This window comes from Mauremys reevesii, linkage group 19 (assembly GCF_016161935.1).
Source record: "Mauremys reevesii isolate NIE-2019 linkage group 19, ASM1616193v1, whole genome shotgun sequence".
NCBI lineage: Eukaryota > Metazoa > Chordata > Testudines > Geoemydidae > Mauremys > Mauremys reevesii.
Window position 1 is genome coordinate 2,593,294 of NC_052641.1, and position 21,618 is coordinate 2,614,911.

Consider the following 21,618-nt stretch of genomic DNA (forward strand, 5'->3'; position numbering starts at 1 on the left):
ATGGCACTCATCATGCTCCCTCATTTTCAAATGGCCTGCAAAAAAGAGAAGGCCTGTAGCATGCCTGGCAAGTCATCAGATTCAGGCTGATAGGGGGAGCTAATTCACAGATGCCCCCACAGTGCGTGCCCTGCAAATAGCCCCCTGGTTACACCAGCAGGGACTCTCTGCTGATAATCACTGTGCTAGCCACTGCAGCAGTTAGGAAGTTGGCAGATGATTTCCTATGCAAGAAAGCAGGAGATCTGGGTTCTGACACTCCCCTGTGAACTTGGTTGAGTTACTGAACCATTGCTTCCTTTTGTCTGTTTAGCCTGCAAGCTCTGCAGGATAAGAGCTGCCTCTTACCATATGTTTCTATAGCACCTAGCACAATAGAGACCTGATCTCAGTTGGGGCCTCAAGATGCTCCCATGATATACAGACTGATTATGATAGTAAGGTCTGGGGAGAGAAAGTGGCAGCCACATTATGTTACGTATCATGTAGTGTGCACTCAGACCCATCACCGGATTAATGCTCACCCACAGCCTGCAAGGAAGCGCAGCTAAGCACCCGCATCTGGCAGATGGAAAAACTAAGGCAGAGAACACTGATTTGTCCAAGACAATACAGGAAATCCATGGCAGAGTCTGACTACTCCTGAGGGCATTTTGTGCCAAAAAATTAAAAATTCTGCACACAATATTTAAAAATTCTGCAAGTTTTATTTGTCAATAAATAAATGCGGAGACACTAGCATGGCAATGGGAGCACAGCCACTGGCTGCATGAAGGTGAGAGATCACCCTGCAGCCCCTTCCCTCCCCCATGACACAGACTCAGTGGTGATGCTGCACCTAACCCTGACACAGCACAAGGGCTGGTCCTGCCCCAGAAATACCCTGCGGCCCTGCCCCTCTGTGCCAAGTGCACTGGATGTGGGGAAGGCAGGCTCAACCAGGCAGGATCCAAATGTGAAGGGACTCAGTGTGGGGAGGATCCAGGTGTGGGGTGTGAGGCTTCCGTGTGGGACAATATGGGTGCTGGCAGCTCAGTGTGGGGTCTATGTGTGGGAAGATCTGGATGCACAGAGGCTCATTGGGGGATTTCAGGTGCAGGGGAAATGGGACTCTACAGAGGCTTCCAGGTGAAGGTGGTTGGGGCTCAGCGGGGGGTTTGGGTGTGGGGTCTCAGCAGGAGAGTCTGGGTGCTGAGGGAGTGGGGCTTGGGGGTCTGGGTGCAGCTAGCTGGGGGTCAGTGGATGTGGAGGTTCAGGGGGGTGCAGGAGGGTGGGGCTTATCAGGGTGGGGGTTTGAGTGCAAGGAGATCAATGGAATGTTCTGGGTGCAGAGGTGGGGGTCTGGAGGCAGGGGGTCTGGTTGCAGTGGGGCTCCAGATGCAGGGATTGAGGTTCAGTGGGGTGGGGTTTGGGTATGGAGGGCTGGGGTGTGGGTGTACAGGATGAGGTCAGCTGGAGGCAGGTATGGGAGGTCCGGATGGATGGGGGAGCAGCTCCCTGTACAGTGACCCTTCCCCTGCGGCTGAGGAGAGATAGGGGAAGGAAGCAGGGGAGGATGCTGAGCTTCCTGCAGCCAGGTGAGGTTTTGAGGGGTGGGTCTGACATAGTCCCAGCCACTCTTTGCATGGGAAGAGGAAGCCCCTTTCTCTTCTCCCTCCAGCTCAGCTGGGACTAGCTGCTGATTCCGGCACAGGGTAGGAGCCACCAGCTGGGGCATCCCCAGCCCTGCGGTGACTTACCTCGCTGCCAATTGCTCCAGGTGATTGAAACAAAGTACCTGCATTGTGACGGAGGGGTGCATGACCGCTTTTGCAGCTTCCCTTAGCTTCCCTGTCAGAAAGTCATTTTTCTGTGAGGAAGCAAAGGAATCTGTGGGGATGTAAATTCTGTGTACGCGCAGTGGCACAAAATTCCCCCAGGAATAAGAGTCTGGATTGATTTCAGGAGCTCCTGGCTGTTAGCCTGTGCCTTAGAAAGCAGAGTTATTGAAACACACCATACCCACTAAGGGACTGGCAGGCTGCCATGGCACCCCATTATACTGTCCCCCCCTGGAGGTGGTGCTGTGGTTATGGAGGAGCCACAAAGGGAACTTGAAATGAAAAGAGGCTCTTTCTGCAGGTCCAGATTTCCATTACTCAGTCATCACCTATAACTGGGCCAGATTTTCAAATGAACTCAGCACTAAACATGCACAGAACATGCTGAGGTCTTTGGACAATGTGGTTGCAGGTGCAGAGCCCTTCTGGAAATGCCAGCCCTCGTGTATGTAGAATCTCAGTTTCCTTGTTCAGCATTGTTGTGGTTAAGAACCCAAGAACAGCCATACTGGGTCAGACCAATGGCCCATCTAGCCCAGTTTCCTGGCCAATGACCAATGCCAAGTGCTTCAGAGGGAATGAACAGAACATGGCAATTAGTGGGTGATCCACCCCATGTCATACAGTCCCAGCTTCTGGCCATCAGAGGCTTAGGGCCACCCAGAGCTTGGGGATGCATCGCTGACCATCTTAGCTAATAGCCATTGATGGACCTATTCTCCATGAACTTATCTCATTCTTTTTTGAACCCTGTTATAGTCTTAGCCTTTACAGCATCCTCTGGCAATGAGCTCCACAGGTTGACTGTGCATTGTGTGAAGAAGAACTTCCTTTTGTTTGTTTTAAACCTTCTGCCTGTTAATTTCGTTAGGTGAGCCCGAGTTCTTGTGTTATGTGAAAGGGTAAATAACCCTTCATTATTCACTTTCTCCACACCAGTCATGATTTTATAGACCTCTGTCCAGAGGTGAAAGTAAGCTGGTATGCCCCAGTTCGGCATACCGGCAAGAGCCAGTGCACCGTACCGGGGTGGCCTGGCTGCCCCAGGAGGCAATTTAAAGTGGCTGGAGCCCCGGGCGCTTTAAATTGCTGCCAGAGATCTGCTGCCGGAGCCCTGGGGTAGCAGCGGGACTCCAAGGGTTCTTTAAAGGGCCCGGGGCTCCCGCTGCCTCTACTGCCCTGGGCCCTTTAAATAACCCCTGGAGCCCCTCCACCACTATCCCAGGGCTCCGGGGGCTATTTAAAGGGCCCGGGGCTCCCGCTGCCTCTACGGCCCCGGCCCTTTAAACCACTGCCGGATCCTCTGGCTGCCGCTGCTACCCCAGGGCCCTGGCAGGCTCCAGTGGCTATTTAAAGGGCTGGGGCTGTAGTGGCGGCCGAGCCCTGGGCCCTTTAAACTGCTGCAGGAGCCCCCAGCTGCCGCTGCTACTCTGGCGGGGGAGGGAGAGGGCACTGATCCCCCATCCCCACCCTTTCCACCCGAGGCCCCACCCCTTCTGGGGGCCAGAGCCGGCCCCAACCCAGCCCCGTACTGGTAAGTCCCTATTTCTACTTTCATGCCTGCCGCTATCATATCCCTTCTTAGTCATCTCTTTTCCAAGGTGAACAGTCCCAGTCTCATATGGAAGCTGTTCCATACCCCTCATCATTTTTGTTGCCCTTCTCTGGTTTGACACTGACAGTAACAAACAGTGAGGCTTATATTAGCAGGATCTAGGAGGACAGTATTCCATTCACCCCAGAATGAAAGAGAGGCATGTTTAGACTTCTAGCTCAGTGCATGCAATCTTGTGTCCCTCTAGTGCAGTGGTCCCCGACCTTTTTCATCTGGCGGGCACCGGAGGATGAGCCACCGAGGACCAGGGCCGGTGGATGAGCATCCACCGAAATGCCGCCGAGAAGCGGCAACGTCAATAGACGTCACCACTGAAATACCACCGAAAATCATCGGCGTTTCGGCAGCGACGCCTCTGGATGACGCTGCTTCACGGTGGCATTTCAGCAGATGCTTGTCTGCCAGTACATGGGCGCACATAGATGCCCTGGCGGGCGCCATGACACCCACGGGCACCACGTTGGGGACCACTGCTCTAGTGGGTGATCCTAAAGCAGTGAGGCCTCTTTGGTTAGCTCAAGTAGGAGGGGTTTTGGTTTATGAGCTGAAAGTCTCTGCTTTGATTCCATACTGCTGACTATATCCATCTAGAAGCAGACCCGCTCGTTACGCAGGGGTGGTGCTTGTTATTGCACATAACATAACTTCTGTGTGTGTCAAATGCACATTTCCTGCACTGGGCATCTTGGCTACTGGTGCCCAGGTTCTGTGTGAATGGTGGGTGGGAAGCAGGTTCTCCCTGTGCATCTCTTTCACTACTCGAGCTTGTGACTCTTGGCTTGCTGAGTTCCTGTTTGCAGAGGATTAGTAACTCTGGCAGCTGCCCCATTTCCCTTGTTGCAAATGGAGGTGGGTTGTTTTGTTCGTTTCGGGTCATTATTCTCTTTACACGTGACAGAGAAAAAAACGAAAAGCAGAAATGACATGCAGGAAAAGAGCTCTTTAATCCAGAGGCGGATGCAAGCTCCCGCTTCAATGGGTGCACAATAGACCAAGGAGTGGGGGGCTCAGTAGGTGGATGTTGGGTCAGAGAGTGCCCAGGCCAGTGGGGTCACTGACCTCCCCACAAGTCTGTGCCCTATGTGTGGCTAGGGGGCTGCTTCCTGTTCCACCTCTTCCTGAGCTCTGGCCCACTGCCAGTGGAAGCATTATTCCCAACCCCACTCCTACCTCCAGGCTCCTGGCCTGATGGGTCCCCTTGGACCCAGCACGATGATGTCAGCAGCAGCAACAGTGGGATCTGGGCACGGCCAGGGCAGGCCTGTCGCTCACCGCACTGGCGTGGCAGGCACCAAACGTGAATGGCACTGCAACCCCATGCACTAGGTCGCCATGTCACTCACTCGCCCTTGGCTCACTCGCCCTCCGTCATGTGGGATGGCTGTGTCAAACCTGCGTGGTGCTGGGACCCCAGGCACCACATTGCATGCCACTCACTGCCAGGCCAGACCTAAATGGTGCTGGTGCAACCCTCCCTAGAGCCACCAGTGCTTTCAGCTAGTATCGCTGTGGGCTGTGAGGACAGGATAATGTGCACCATGCACTGTATGCAGGCCTACCAGTGGGTGCAGAATGGGTTATTGGCTGCGATTCTGTCTCTGAACCACTGATCAGTATCATCAGAGTTCAGCACATGCCTAGGGCCACATATAGGTTGCTGTTGTCTACAATCTGCCTCCTTTCGCTGACCATATCCAGGACAGGCTTCCTAGCTATTTCTTTGCTGAGCACAACTTGAACCTGCAAGCAGAGTGAGTGATTGATATTAGTATTTCCTATAAGACAGATGCAAATCTTTGGCTGAAGCAACACCACCAAAGGTCCTACCTATCTGCGCTAGACAGGGTCAGGAAATTCATTACATTCTCATTGCCTCCATTTCTCATAGCCTGTTTGTGGCTACTGCAGTCACACCATGCTAGGCTCCAGCTCTGCAAGTTAGTTTATCCATCCATACTGTGTCTGCTGTGCCCCTCATGGGGAAGAGGAGACAGGAGCGAGTTATAATGAAGATGAAGTGGATTTGTCATTGAGGCTGCTGGACACAGACAGAGCCCGTGGGTCACTCACTCTTGGATTAAATAAACTCACTTGGAGATGGTTAGTGTTATCATACCAGGTATCTTAAATCCTGGCCTGGATTTCCAGGCAGGGAAGGGATTTCTCATTCTGTTATGGGAACATTTAGCCTGAGCTGGGCTGGCTTATTCCAGTGGTTCCCAAACGTTTTACTCCGGCCTCCCACCAACGGCATTGTCTGTTTGAAGGACCCACCGTTCCATATTGTAATAAAGCTGCCCATGACCTGAGGACCCCCCTACAGCCAGAGGTTGCCCTGCAGCACCCAGCCTCTGGTTCCCACTCTTCAGGGTCTTCTTAACCAGACTCCACACAGACTTGCCTTGTCCATTCACCACCCCTTCTCAGGGGTCACATAAATAAATAAAGCTCCAAAAGAAAATTCAAATTTCTACAACACAGTCCCTATGTCTTACCCTCCCAAGCTTTTCCTGCCTGTAGTCTCAGGAGGGAAAGCCCACAGCCCAGGTCTTTCTGCTGGAGCCTGCTCACTCCCAGTAGTCTCCAATTCAGCTGACTCTCTGGCTTTCCTGCTCTGAACCTTGAGTCTCTAGCTCTGACTTCCAAACCCCTGCAGGGAACTTCCCATGACATACTGCCCTTCTGTCCAGCCCCTGCTGCCTTTTATAGGGAATGACCTGCTGAACCCAGGTGTGCCTCTTTAGGAATCAGATTTGGCTAGCCCCAGGCCTCCAGCCCCTATGGGCAAGCCCCCTTGTTACATGTGCTCACACAGAGATATAAGTTACTGTTGCTTGCTAGGAGCTGTCCTACCAGGCTGTGGAGTGCCCTGTAAGTGGGAGTGCCATCCAGACCCCTGCTCCCCCCTTCACAGCCCTGCAGCCCTCCTCCTCCGATGATGAGGTCCCCAAGCCCTCTTGCTCTTGCTCTCCCAGCCCTGCTCTTCCTGCAGTCCGAGCTGGCACCTCTCACCAGACTGTCTGCTTGTTGGCTCTGGCCACTTCCTCTGTGCTGCTGCGTTTCTCTGGAAAATCTCAAGCTGATATTTGGGTTGTTGCCTGCCATGTGTCCCACATTTTAAAGAGCGATTTCCACTTCATGGTGTTCTCTCTCTCTCTCTCATAGAGTCTCAGGGATGGAAGGGACCTTAGGAGGTCATCTAGCCCAACCCCCCGCTCAAAGGGAGAACCAATCCACAGACAGATTTTTGCCCCAGATTCCTAAATGGCCCCCTTAAGGATTGAGCTCACAACCCTGGATTTAGCAGGCCAATGTTCAAGCCACTGAGCTATCCACTGGACATTATGCAAATCAAACAAAACCAAGAATATTTCTGATTTACATTACATTGGTAACTTGCATGGAGTTACATTGGATAACAAATGACAATGACAAATAGACTGATAGATTTCAAGGCCAGAAGGGACCATTGTGATCATCTAACCTGGCCTCATGAATAACACAGGCCAGAAACCAGCCCCCAAATAATTCCTTTTGAACTAGAACATGTCTTTTTAAAAAATCCAATCTTGAAATATTATCAATGTGAAAGGGATGCGCAGATGAAATAACCACATCTGTCGTAGGGTCCTAGCCACTTACTTCTGGAGTGTCCCAAATTCAGATGAGTGCTGCTAGCTTCATCTCTCTGGATTGTGTTTAGAATCACACAGTAGCCAAACAGCTGCCTCTAGGCTTCTAGCTGCATAGGTTCCTATACGTGGCTTATTCCAGCAGGTATACAAAGTAGTGTACATTTATGAAAAGCAGCTCAGCTGACTTCAGTGGGACCAGGATTTCAGCCCAGCTGAGTAAATGAACCCTGGGGCTGAAACCTCTCCATATCTGGGAAGCCAGAGCCTTTTGCTTTCTCAGCGTATTCCAGCACATGTGCCTTGGACATACTGCATAGCTGTCCTAATGTGCCATTTTGAATGGAGTCGGCCCCACTTTGAGGACTGTTATGCATGTGTGAATATGAGCTTATAGAAGAGCCTGCAGAATTGGACTGACATCACCAGTTTGTTTCATACAGCCCATTGCAAGGCTATAACTTTCATGCACTACTAAATGGAGCCAGCTTCGAAGCAGTACCTGCAAGATGAACAACTCTGTGTCACATTAACAGTCCCCATAGTTATCCATCCCCATCACCCTATATTCCCCGGGTCTTTTCCCCCATTTCTGTCACTCATGCTTCATTATTTTCCCTTCTCCTCCCCCACCCTTTTTATCTTGGAACTTTCAGCCCCCACACACTAATTGGGATGAAGTGTTTTCCTGACTTTGATTAAAATATAGAAGTGGGCACTTTCTGATGTCCCAGCTGAGCTACATCCTGAAATTGTGGGTCAGTGGATGACCAGAATTGATCAAAGCATTCAAACCAAAGGAGAGAACCGCAGAGTATTACTGTGTACACCAAACAGAATCCTGGCATGGGGAAGTGGTGGCAATAGAGATTGGTTACCCTGAGTTAGCATCGACTCCCTTACCCTGGCATACCTGACTGGCTGCCTTTGCCTGGTCGGATCCTGCTGTGAAAATGTTTAGAAAGTATGAAAAACACCTCCTCACCTGAACGAGGAACAGCATGATTAGCCAATAGTCTTTGTTTATCTTGTTGCAATCGACAGTATATTTAAGACTCATTCCTGGCTGAGTCATGCTATGAAACCTGCAAGCCTGCCAAGAGCAACACCATAATCCTGTTTATAAAAAAGTAACCTAGTCCAGTGTCTGGTAAGGTGTACAGCTGGGTGTGGTGTCAAGCAGCCTGTGATGTCACCACACAGGCAATAGTTTAGAGTTCATGACACTAAACAACCCTGAGTATATCTCTGTCAGCTTCCCCATCATTCTGCTCTCCGGGCCTCCTTTACATCTTGTAATTTATCTTAACAACATGTCTAGTCTACTCATGTCACACACACGCTTAACTCACCTAAGTTGTTCGAGGTGTTGACATTGGGCAAAACTCTGTGCTTTCACTTTGCAAAATCTCAGGTATTTGGACACCAAGTTCCTTTTAAAAGCAAGCCATGTGGGTGGCTTTGAAAATCTCAGACAGAAAGCAGAGATGGTCAACTTTTACAAATTCCCATTTTTCAACAAAATGTATCGTTGAGATTTTAGATTTTAGAAAAGGAATGTTCACAAATTTTTCCCTATGTTTCAAGAAACTTTCAAAACTTTTTTGCAGACATGAGATTTCATTTGCTCCCACCCAGGTTTCAGACACTCCTTGTTATTTTTTTCAAATTTCACAGCTGTTTTTAAGAAATTGCCTGTTTCTACTGAAGTGAAAACTGCTTCTCACTTTCTGCCAAAAGATACCAAGCAGCATTTGTGATTGAAAAGTGAGCTAAAAGACAATTAGGCAGTTTCTTTTAGAACAAGACAGAAAGCCAGAATCTACTGGTTTCCCTCCAGTAGAGGGAAACTACTCGTAACAGCTAAGCTACAAAATATCAAAGACCATCACTGTCCATTCACTGGTTCGCATTTTCCTCTCCAGAAGCGGCTGCATTTCCGAGGTGGGTGAAATGATTCATACATATATACACATTTGTAAAGCTCTTTGGGCCAACCAGCCCCATTAAAGTCAATGAGATGACTATGGCGAGTAACTGCTCACTGAGTTCCCAATCTGGCCCTTTAGGATTAAGGGCCATGTATAAACATCTTGCATGCAGAACTCATACAAGCATTTTACTGCACTTTACACCACCCCACCGTGTGCTAGACACTTTTACTAGCGGGAGCAAGTAGTTGAATGAAATAATTATTTGTTGGTCCTAGCAGCTGGCTTGCTGTGTAACCACTCACTCAGTGATTTAGGAGGGACCATGTCTCTCAGTTACAGACTCCACATCAGTGATACTTTGATGAGCTCCTTGGAATTTCTTTTTAAATTATTCTTCTCATAAAAGAAGAGAGAGAAATCAGGAAATAAAATGGTGAAACCTGCTCCCTTTTCTGTTGTCAGCAAAGCTACCCATAAGTAGGGGAGTCAGAACTAACAAGATGTCCTGCGTTCCAGTGTAGTGCCCTGTTCCACTTGGCCATTTCTAGTCATAACACAAGGTAATTGTCATGGCTGCAGGGCTAGCAGCATCTCTGTCCCTTCTTTGGTCTCTCTGAGTGGCCCACTCAGGTGTCAGGCATCAAGCTTTTACCTACCCTACTGTGGAATCACTTGATTCTCTCGCTCTTAAACCAAACCCTGGGTTACACACCCTGCAAATCCACTGGGCTTACCTGGCACGTCCAGCTGGGTTAAGTGCCTGTGGTTCTTCCCTTCAGGAGTCTGTGAGCAGTGGGAAATGCAGTAAACAGGCATTCCTTACACCCAAGGATTGTTTATTTAACAGTAGGAATAAAGCATTTGGAGAGAGAGACTTTAAAACAGTCTGTGTACTTGTCTATCGTACCCAAAACCATCCTGTGATGGTGGGCCAGGCAGACCAATGGGTCCTGGGTGCTGGCCTGGACAGCCCCTCCCCAACAACTACATTCCCCTGGAAAGAGCCACGTTTTGTCCATCCAGAGCTCTCTGTTCTTTTGGTTTCCCAGCTGTTGGCCCTGCTTGTTTGTGGCTCAGCGGAAGGTTGAGCCAGACCCCTCAGAGCCAATGGTTCTGCCATTACCCTGTAACCACCCTCGGGGGCTGCTGAGGGATGTCTTACCTTGTGCCATTTTTCACATTCCTGTTTATTTCCTAACAGTCTTGTTGATTTAACTCAATATAGTCAAACTATGAACATCCCAATAACCAGGTCTCACAGTGTATCATTGATAAATTAATACAGAGCAGTCCCGTGTCCATTGCAGCAACAAAGAAAAATTGGATGTATAATTTAACAGATTTCTTTATAACCGAAAAGATATTTTAACCAAACATTTATCTGGGATCTCAAATTCCTCAGGGGATTAGGGCTTCCAGATATACCTGTAATCCCAGATCTCTTGCAGACTGGCTTGTCTAGATCTATAGCATGTAGTAACTCTATGTGTAGGGAAAATGTAACATCTCTCAGGGCTTGTCTACATGGGGAAATAGCCTGGAATTATTCTGCAATAGTTATATCGCACTAGCTCCCCATGTGGACACTCGTATTCTGTGTGCAGTTTAGTGTAATCTTCTTTAAAACAATCCTTTAACCTACAGGAAACTTTCCCTAATTTATAGATATTTTGGACTTGAGCTGTATCAGAATAATAGATGCCCTCATTAATTTATCTTCTCTTTAGCTTTCACACAGCTGCACGTGGCTTCAGCCGCACACTAACATCACTGAGGTTATGTGGCTCGTTAGAGTAGGGAGATTTCATTTGCTACTTTGCTCTTTTCTTTTGTTTTCTTTTCTGCCTTCCTCGCTTTGTAGTGTGTAGCCAATTTCCATATACTACACTTTAATGACAATAAAAAAGAGAATAGAGAACTCAGCTCTGATACCAGGTTGGCCTGGATAACCATTAGAGCTTGTAACATGGTTCTTATCTCATTGGTAAATTAGAATAGGGCATAGTTTCCTTTAGAAATAACTGTCCAGACACTAGTGTGCTTCCTCCATCCAGCAGTAAAGCTCCCATGCTCTCCCCTTTGGCACTTTCTGTACTCATCCGGATGAGGTTATGCAGAAAGACCCGATCTGACACCACACAGGAAAGACATTTTGCATGACATAAAGAGAGATAATTAAGTGGATCAGGGAGAACAGGGAGCTGTGATCCTGAAACAATGAGAAACTGTTGCTGACTGCCAACTTCTGCCTAGGTACAGGACTAAGGGCACAGCAAGGTGTGGGTAGTTACATTCTACATTAGCATGATGAAGGGTTTAGCATTTAAAGTCATAGAATCATAGAATATCAGGGTTGGAAGGGACCTCAGGAGGTCATCTAGTCCAACCCCCTGCTCAAAGCAGGACCAATCCCCAACTAAATCATCCCAGCCAGGGCTTCATCAAGCCTGACCTTAAAAACCTCTAAGGAAGGAGATTTCACCACCTCCCTAGGTAACCCATTCCAGTGCTTCACCACCCTACTAGTGAAAAAGTTTTTCCTAATATCCAACCTAAACCTCCCCCACTGCAACTTGAGACCATTACTCCTTGTTCTGTCATCTGCTACCACTGAGAACAGTCTAGCTCCATCCTCTTTGGAATCCCCTTGCAGGTAGTTGAAAGCAGCTATCAAATCCCCCCTCATTCTTCTCTTCTGCAGACTAAACAATCCCAGTTCCCTCAGCCTCTCCTCATAAGTCATGTGCTCCAGCCCCCTAATCATTTTCGTTGCCCTCCACTGGACTCTCTCCAATTTGTCCACATCCTTCTTGTAGTGTGGGGCCCAAAACTGGACACAGTACTCCAGATGAGGCCTCACCAATGTCGAATAGAGGGGAATGATCACGTGCCTCGATCTACTTATATAGCCCAAAATGCCGTTAGCCTTCTTGGCAACAAGGGCACACTGTTGACTCATATCCAGCTTCTCGTCCACTGTAACCCCTAGGTCCTTTTCTGCAGAACTGCTGCCTAGCCATTCAGTCCCTAGTCTGTAGCAGTGCATGGGATTCTTCCATCCTAAGTGCAGGACTCTTGTCCTTATTGAACCTCATCAGGTTTCTTTTGGCCCAATCCTCTAATTTGTCTAGGTCCCTCTGTATCCTATCCCTACCCTCCAGCGTATCTACCACTCCTCCCAGTTTAGTGTCATCTGCAGACTTGCTGAGAGTGCAGTCCACACCATCCTCCAGATCATTAATGAAGATACTGAACAAAACCGGCCCCAGGACCGACCCTTGGGGCACGCCGCTTGATACCAGCTGCTAACTAGACATGGAGCCATTGATCACTACTGTTGAGCCCGATGATCTAGCCAACTTTCTATCCACCTTATAGTCCATTCATCCAGCCCATACTTCTTTAACTTGCTGGCAAGAATACTGTGGGACTTGTTGCCTCTTACTACTCACTGCTTAAGAGGGATATAGGATGCCCCCCTAAGATGCATGGGATGCGGGGTCCCAAGAGGCCACATGCTTTGCTTGATATGTATTTTCAAAGAGTTTGAAGCAGCAGATTGTGATAATGAAACAATCAAACATGCATACAAATAGGTAAAAGGAGCCTAAAAAGGCAGTTGCTGAGACAAGAATAGAGGCTGAAAAGGAAACAAAGAGGAAGATGACAGCAGGAAATTGTATCAGAGGGGTAGCCGTGTTAGTCTGGTTCTGTAGAAGCAGCAACGAATCCTGTGGCACCTTATAAACTAACAGACGTTTTGCAGCATGAGCTTTCGTGGGTGAATACCCACTTCTTCGGATGCAAGACAGTAGGAAATTGGTTTTGGGGTTGGCAAAAAATGGAGTGAAACACAAGAAGTGAAGAACTTTTTGTGTGATGGATGGGAACTCTATGGTGACTAACCCTAAAGAGGTGGTAGAAGAATGGAAAAAATATGTCTCGCAAGTCAAGACCATTCACTATCTATGCCCCACCCCTTTTTTTCATTGCTCAGCTGCAATTAAGGGAGTTCTGAATGTAGGGTTCTTGAGTTTTACCCTTGCATGCATGGATACTTTGAGATTTTTAACCACTCAGATTTATTAATTCACATAGCTCTATAATCAACAGTTTTATAGATCATGTTTAGATGCACCAAACCTGGACATGTAATGAACACAAAATACACATGCAGTCTTGCAAGCAATTAGCATAGGTGTTGGGGACCAGCAATTATATGAAGAAAGAATACAAATCACCAAAATAGAATAGAATAGAATAGAATATTAGGGTTGGACGAGATCTCAGGAGGTCATCTAGTCCAATCCCCTGCTCAAAGCAGGACCAACACCAACTAAATCATCCCAGCCAGGGCTTTGTCAGGCTGGGCCTTAAAAACCTCTAAGGAAGGAGATTCCACCACTTCTCTAGGGAACCCATTCCAGTGCTTCACCACCCTCCTAGTGAAATAGTGTTTCCTAATATCCAACCTAGATCTCCCCCACTGCAACTTGAGACCATTGCTCCTTGTTCTGTCATCTGCCACCACTGAGAACAGCCTAGCTCCATCTTCTTTGGAACCCCCCTTCAGGTAGTTGAAAGCTGCTATCAAATCCCTCCTCTTCTCTTCTGCAGACTATATAACCCCAGTTCCCTCAGTCTCTCCTCGAAAGTCATGGGCCCCAGCCCCCTAATCATTTTCATTGTCCCCACTGGAATCTCTCCAATTTGTCCACATCCCTTCTGAAGTGGGGGGACCAAAACTGGATGCAATACTCCAGGTGTGGCCTCACCAGTGCCAAATAGGGGGGAATAATCACTTCCCTCGATCTACTGGCAATGCTCCTACTAATACAGCTCCTACTAATATGCCATTGGCCTTCTTGGCAACAAGAGCACACTGCTGATTCTCATCCAGTTTCTCGTCCACTGTAATCCCCAGGTCCTCTTCTGCAGAACTGCTGCTTAGCCAGTCTGTCCCCAGCCTGTAGCGGTGCATGGGATTCTTCCTTCTTCTGCACTTGTCCTTGCTGAACCTCATAAGATTTCTTTTGGCTCAATCCTCCAATTTATCTAGGTCACTCTGGACCCTATCCCTACCCTCCAGGGCATCTACCTCTCCCCCCAACTTAGTGTCATCTGCAAACTTGCTGAGAGTGCAATTCATCCCATCATCCAAATCATTCATAAAGATGTTGAACAAAACCGGCCCCAGGACTGACCCCTGGGACACTCTGGTTGATACTAGCTGCCAGCTAGATATTGAGCTGTTGATCACTACCCATTGAGCCCGACAATCTAGCCAGCTTTCTATCCACCTTATACTCCATTAATCCAATCCATACTTTTTTAACTTGCTGGCAAGAATACTGTGGGAGACCATATCAAAAGCTTTACTAAAGTCAAGATATATCATATCCACTGCTTTCTCCATATCCACAGAGCCAGTTACCTCATCATAGAAGGCAATCAGGTTGGTCAGGCATGACTTGCCCTTGGTGAATCCATGTTGACTGTTCCTAATCACCTTCCTCTCCTCCAAGTTCTTCAAAATGGCTTCTTTAAGGACCTGCTTCATGATTTTTCCAGGGGCTGAGGTGAGGCTGACCAGTCTGTAGTTCCCCGGATTGTCCTTCTTTCCTTTTTTAAAGATGGACACTATATTTGTCTTTTTCCAATCGTCCAGGACCTCCCCCGATCACCATGAATTTTCAAAGATAATGGCTAATGCTCTGAAATCACATCAGCCAACTCCCTCTCACCCTCAAATGCAGTGCATCCACCCCCAGGGACTTGTGCATGTCCAATTTTTCTAAATAGTCCTTAACCTGTTCTTTCACCACTGACGACGGCTGCTCACCTAGTCCCCATGCTGTGTTGCCCAGTGCAACAGTCTGGGAGCTGACCTTGTCTGTGAAGACGAGGCAAAAAAAGCATTGAGTACTTCAGCTTTTTCCACATCTGTCACTAGGTTGCCTCCCCCATTCAGTAAGGGTCCCACACTTCCCCTGACCTTCTTGTTGCTAATATACCTGTAGAAACCCTTCTTGTTACCCTTCATATCCCTTGCTAGCTGCAACTCCAATTGTGCCTTGGCCTTCCTGATTACACCCCTGCATGCTCGAGCAGTATTTTTATACTCCTCCCTAGTTATCTGTCCAAATTTCCACTTCTTGTAAGCTTTCTTTTTGAGTTTAAGCTCACTGAAGATTTCACTGTTAAGCCAAGCTGGTCGCCTGCCGTATTTGCTCTTCTTTCTGCACATCGGGATGGTTTGGTCCTGCGTCCTCAATAAGGTTTCTTTACAATACCACCAGCTCTGTATTTTATTATAAGATTTCTTATTATTGTTACTTGTAATCTTCAATTATCAGTTCTTCAGAATATCTGATACATTTATTACACTTCAAGTAATTTTCTCAAGGAGTAAGGATGTGTTTGTCTTAGGGCACTCTGAGCCATGTGGCCCATACTATTTCTGGTGCTTGGTTTGAGAGGGTCTAGTTTATAACATCAAAAGCTATTGTTTAAAGTTATGGTTTGAGGCTCTCTTAGGCCAATCTACTTGGACTTATAAAGAAGAAATGTGCAGACAGCATTGCTCTGTTAAAATCCAAAATATGGTTCCTTAGGACCTCCCTAGAAAGAATACAGACTCAACAAGGGAACTTTCAGTTACCTATTTTAAAGAACAGAAAGAGAAAAACAGTTTCTGAAATGAAATCTCATCACTTTTTCTCAGGCCTGCTAGTCCTGGAATGGGGGGAGTCTGTCCATGTGGCTGGTCCAAGTGTCTTGTGGCACTTCTGGATTCTGCAACTTCTTTTGTGGGGTCAGCTAACTCCTTTTCTTAGTTCTGTGACCTTGGGGTGGGGAAGAGGCTGTCAAGTGTCTGGTAACACTTTATTGGTTCAATAGCTTCTTTGACAGGTTCAGCAAATTCTGAGCTCCCCCATGATGACCTCAGTTTTATACCTGGCTTTCAGGGAATGTTGAACGGGGCAATCCTCTGGTTTCTATTGTCTTAAAGACTAACAGATTTATTTGGGCATAAGCTTTCATGAGTAAAGAACCTCACTTCTTCAGATCTGTCTGAAGAAGTGAGGTTTTTTACCCACAAAAGCTTATGCCCAAATAAATCTGTTAGTCTTTAAGGTGCCACCGGACTCCTTGTTGTTTTTGTGGATACAGACTAACACGGCTACCTCCTGATACTTGGTTTCCATTGGACACTTGCCAAATGAGTTCTCAGATTTCTGTTTTCTCAGTTTTGATATCCAGTAGTTGGTGACAGGGTAAATACTTTTCTCTGATCCTTTTCTTATTGGAAGCTTTTTATGTGTTATTCATTTCAAGGATTTTATTTCTCTGTTAACCAGGGCCGGCTCTGGCTTTTTTGCCTCCCCAAGCAAAAAAAAAAAAAAAAAAAACCTGCGCGGGGGCCAGAGCAGCAAAGGGTGGGGAGAGTCGAAGGCGACAAACCCGCCACTCGGCCGGAGCGGCGAAGGGGCGGGGGGAACAAACCTGCCAGCCAGCCTGAACAGCAAAGGGCGGGGGGGCAGGAAACCAACCTGCTGGCCGGCCGGAGCAGCAAGGCGGGGAAGGACACCTGCCAGCCGGTCGGAGCAATGAAGGGGGGGCGGGGCGGGAAACAAACCAGCCGGCCAGAGCAGCACGGGCGGGAGGCGTGAAACAAACCTGCCGGCCGGAGCAGCAAAGGGCGGGTGGGTGCGAAACAAACTGCCCAGCCGGCGGGAGCAGCGAAGGGAAGAAAAAACAAAACAAAAAAAATCCCTGTGGGGCAGCGGGAGCGTGAGGACTCCCAGCCCTGCAGACCCCGGGCAGCGGAATGCACACCCCAGGGGGGGGAGAGAAGGGGGCCGCCAGGGCTTCCTTATGCGAGGTGCTCGCCATGCGGCCCCTCCCGCCACATCACCTGCTCGGAGGGCTCCGCTCTGGGGGGCAGGCAGGGAAGGACGTGGGCTGCGTGCTGGGCTTGCTGCAGACCTGGCACCACTCCCAGCAGCTCCCCTCCTCTGTGCCACCGCCCCCTACAGGGCGGCAGGAGCAGCAAACCAAAAAGAAAAAAACCTGCAAGGGCGGCGCAAGCCTGGAAGCATTAAAAAAAAAAAAGGATTTGGCGGGATGCCGCCCCTTGGAATCTGCCGCCCCAAGCACCAGCTTGTTCGGCTGCTGCCTGGAGCCGGCCCTGCTGTTAACATAGACCATGCATTGGAATTCCCCTTTTTAAAGCAAATTCTTTTACTATTTCAAATGTATACATCAGGTAAGTGCTGCTATCTTTCAATATTCTTTTTCCTTCTGGTGCCATACAATTCATATCACTTCTAGAGTATAGCAAACATTTAGAGAAAAAAACAACCAAATCCTTTATAGCTTCTTGTTGCAGGGCAAGTACACCCCATGATCCTGGGGATGGGGTAAGGGCATGGTAGCCCTGCGGTTAAGTCTATATGGCTTCCCTCAGCCTCAGGGCTGTGTGGTCCAATGGCCAGCGCCTATGGGACTGCCCTTGTCTGCAGAGAAGTTTGGCCGAATGGCCAGAGTCAATAGGACTCCCCTTGGCTGCAGGGAAATGCGGCCCAACAGCCAGAGTCATCAGGAGGGGGTGTGGTGGGTCACCCCCCTGAAGCAGGGGCAGCTGGGTAGGGGGACCTGGGCTTTCCCTGCTCCCTCGAGTCCCACCCACCCTGGTAGTGGCGAACGGGTTTGCCACTAAGTTGGCGGGGAATCCACCCGCAACATGCCGATTGCTGCAGGGACACTGGCTAGTCACTTCCTGGGATACTTCCTACCGTGACTCCTGCAGTTGAAGTCAGAGTGTCTTTGGAGTCTCGGGGCTCTTTGGGTGGCAACCGCAATCTCCCTGGGGCAGCCACAGGTACCTAGGTGCCTGCCTGGGCCTTGGTGTCTCCTGCTCCCGCATTCCTGGATCTTGCCTGCTCCTTAGCTGGAGCCAACGAGATGCGCCCATCCTTCTTGGTGGTCAGCCCCAGACTAAGCTAAGCTGCTCCATTTCATACTGCTGCACTGGTTGGAGCATGCCCAGCAGGGTTGAGGGCCTCTAAGAGCTCTGGCTTAGCCCCTTCCACTCCAATGCGGGGCAAGTACACCCCTGTCTCACTTGTCTTGTCTTCCTCCCTACTCCACCTCAAAAAGAAATCTGCATTGGCATGTGCCTTTCCCGGTCAATGGAAGACACAGAAATCATATGGCTGTAGGGAGAGGTACCAACATATGATCCGGGTGTTGGTGTCTTTCATGTTATTGAGCCAGCGGAGGGGTGTATGGTCTGTAATTAGCTGGAAGGAGTTTCCCAGTAAGTAATAATGCAGGGCCTCCACTGCCCACTTCACGGCTAGCACCTCTTTCTCGATGGTCAAATATTGAGTCTCCCTGGGGAACAGTTTCCAGCCCAGGTATAGAAACAGGTGCTCTTCATTGGTTTCTTGTGAGAGGACTGCCCTGAGTCCGGTTTCCAAGGCATCCGTCTGTAGGACAAATGGTATCAAAGTCAGGATGGTTTAAAGCTGGTTCCTGTGCTAGCCGTTCCTTCAGTGTGTGGAAGGCCACCTTGCATGTCTCGGACCACCGGACCTTCTGCGGTTGCAAGTTCTTAGTCTGGTCCGACAAAGGGGCTACTAGTATTGTGAAATCAGGCACGAACCAGCAGTAGTACCCCACCAGCCCTAAGAACTGCCTCACCTGCCTTTTTTGTCATGGGGGCAGGCCAGTCCCTTAGGGCTTGTACCTTATCTACTAGGGGCCTCAGCTTCCCACCACCCACTATGTGCCCCAGGTACGTCACCTCCCATTGGCCAGGTTTGCCATGAGCCCAGCCTCCTTTAGGACTCCCAGAATGTTGGTATCATTCCCGGCGGAAACACTGGTGGTAGGTCTTGGGACTGATGCCTGCCCAGTCTAAGATAGCACCTTTACCTTTCTGTATTCAAGGGCACCCAGAGTGTCCAGATTCCAGTATGCAGTCTGGGCTGGACCCATCATGTAGGGGGCCAGCAGAGTGGCCCAGTGTTCAGGAAAGGCCTCAGGGTCATCTCAGGGACCCATCTTTGTGAGTCTCATAGGGAGATTGGCAGGTTAGGGTTCCAGTGTCTGCAACAATTGCACCATTTGCTGCACCAATCGCTCCTGCTGAGTTTAGTGCTGGTCAGCCAGCTCATGCATCAGCAGTTGCTCTGCTGCATCAGTTACGCTTGGCACTGCTGCTTCTGAGTCGCCTGTAGTTGTTGGTTCTCTAACAACCACTTCACTAGTTTGTCCATCTCCATCTTGCTTTACAGCGGTTAACAAGCGGGGGAACCCTATGCTTACTTCAGGTGGTCTCCCCTCACTTGGGTCCTGTTAGCAGGTCCCAACTATTGCCTGCATTCTCCACCATGTGTTGCGGGGCAAGTACACCATGTCACCCTGCGGGGGGGCAGGGATAAGAGTGTGGTAGTTCCGCAGTTAAATCTATATGGCTGCCCTCAGCCTCAGGGCTGTGTGGTCCAATGGCCGGCCCCAACAGGACTCCCCTTGGCTGCCGGGAAGCGTGGCCGAATAGCCAGAGTCAGTAGGACTCCCCTTGGCTGCCGGGAAGCGTGGCCGAATAGCCAGAGTCAGTAGGACTCCCCTTGGCTGCCGGGAAGCGTGGCCGAATAGCCAGAGTCAGTAGGACTCCCCTTGGCTGCCGGGAAGCGTGGCCGAATAGCCAGAGTCAGTAGGACTCCCCTTGGCTGCCGGGAAGCGTGGCCGAATAGCCAGAGTCAGTAGGACTCCCCTTGGCTGCCGGGAAGCATGGCCAAATGGTCAAATCAGTTGGACTGTTACTAATTTGGAGTGAAAAATATATTGGCGATATATATCTATATCTGTATACAAGGTCTCTCTATAGATATATACTCTTTGAGAGATGAGTAGGTCTGTAGGTCACCTAACAAGTTATTCTTAACAAGTATAAATTTACAGTTTCTCTACACCTCTCTAAAAATTGATTAACTTACAGGAAACAATGGTTCATTCTGCATAGGTCACCAGGATGTTACCCTTGTTTGCCAACATTTGGAGAGTTCTTTTTAGCTAGACAGAGGAAGAGACCGTTCCCTTTGCATATACATTAGGAGAGACTCTTGACCAAAAGCCTACCAATAGTCTGAAGATTTCATTTGAACAGCCCGTTTCCTATTCCTGGGGGAATAGAGATGGGGTAAAGAAAGGTATATCTTGTGATCTTGTTGAGTCCTTGGTAGGAGAACAGAGTGATAGCTTTTCTGATTTAAGGGCCAGAAAGACCTATAGTTATTAATAGCATATTCCAGGTGTATTTGCTATCTATATGTGTCACATGGGGAGTAGGTGGAAAAAAGAAGGTGAAGAGAAAAAGTCTCTGCTTATCACTGGCCCAGCCAAGATAGTCAGAGAGGCTTTGTAGGCATTACACTAAGGGCCTGATTCTCCTCTTGGCTGCGCTGGATAAATTAGGACTAACTAAAGTAGTGGAAATCACAGTAGTGCAAAAGTCATGTTCAGAGAGGAGACTCAGACCCTCTTGCTACCCACAGCTTGCTTGAAATCTCTGCTTTCTCCCCCCTAGCTTGGACTCTGCAGACGAGCAGGCATGAGTCATAGGGAATGCCTGGAACTTTTATACTTTGATGAAAGTGTAAATACAAAGATTCAAGCCTGGAAGGTCAAGTTGCTAGAGTTGTACTGAAGAGTAGCCATGACAGCACTGCACTTGTCAACCTTTGGAGAGAAGTCTGATCCCAGAAGTTTAACAGAGCCGTGTTATACAGAGAATACAGACTGCCGTGGGGTGCTGTAAGCACTGTCGAGCTTCAGGGTTGGAATGACCTCACTAGTTGCAATGGTGGAGAAATGAGGGAGCCATTGCAGCATTCAGAGGGTTACGCCCAAGCTCTGTACAGTGCATCATTCTATTGCAGCTTGAGGTTGGCATGTTTTCCCTTGGGAAAGCTGATGTGAGACTTTCATAATCAATGTTATTACAGCTTGCATACAGCTAAAGTAACACTAAGATGATGCACATCAATGAGTTTAATTACCCCCAAATAATGCCAGTGCTTTGAGCTTTGGTTTAGAAAAACAGAAAACATCTGTTGGTATCATAGTTGGCAGGTTCTTACTGGATATTAGAAAAATTATTTTAAGGTTGCATTTGCATCAACATGATAATCACTAAAATATGTTTATATTTTTTTAGATACATAGGTTACAAATATATATTGTGACAAAGTTCCTCCTCTGCCTTGGTGGGTTCTGCGCTTCCTGGCGGATTTGTCGCCTCAGAGGTTTTCAGCAGTCCTCAGTTTGGCTCCTTTTGTTAGTGGCACGAACCTGAGGTTCACTTTGCTAACTTCATCACTGGCCAGCATGGGGAAAAGGAGGAGAACAATCCCCGCAGTCTCTGCTGGCCCACCTAATGGGTCGGGGGACAGGCCAGAGACCTTCCCCTCTGGTGGCACCCACAGTCCAGCTCAACTCTTCTTATATCAAATAGGGAGTTGTGGGGGAATCTGGGCCCGCCCTCTACTCCGGGTTCCAGCCCAGGGCCCTGTGGATTGCAGCTGTCTTTAGTGTCTCTTGTAACAGCT

At 48.7% G+C, this 21,618-nt stretch overlaps 1 protein-coding gene across 3 annotated transcripts in view; it reads left to right on the forward strand.

The window, feature by feature from the left end:
- Positions 1-21,618, forward strand: part of LOC120386571 (ectonucleoside triphosphate diphosphohydrolase 8-like) — a 67,612-nt gene that overhangs the window by 5,153 nt on the left and 40,841 nt on the right. The window contains exon 1 of one of the 3 annotated variants that reach the window (XM_039505955.1): positions 20,812-20,824. The exons of the other annotated variants lie outside the window; for them this stretch is intronic. The gene's annotated coding sequence lies outside the window, so the exon portion shown is untranslated. Of the gene's footprint in view, positions 1-20,811; positions 20,825-21,618 lie in introns of those variants that run through there. 3 annotated transcript variants of the gene reach the window in all.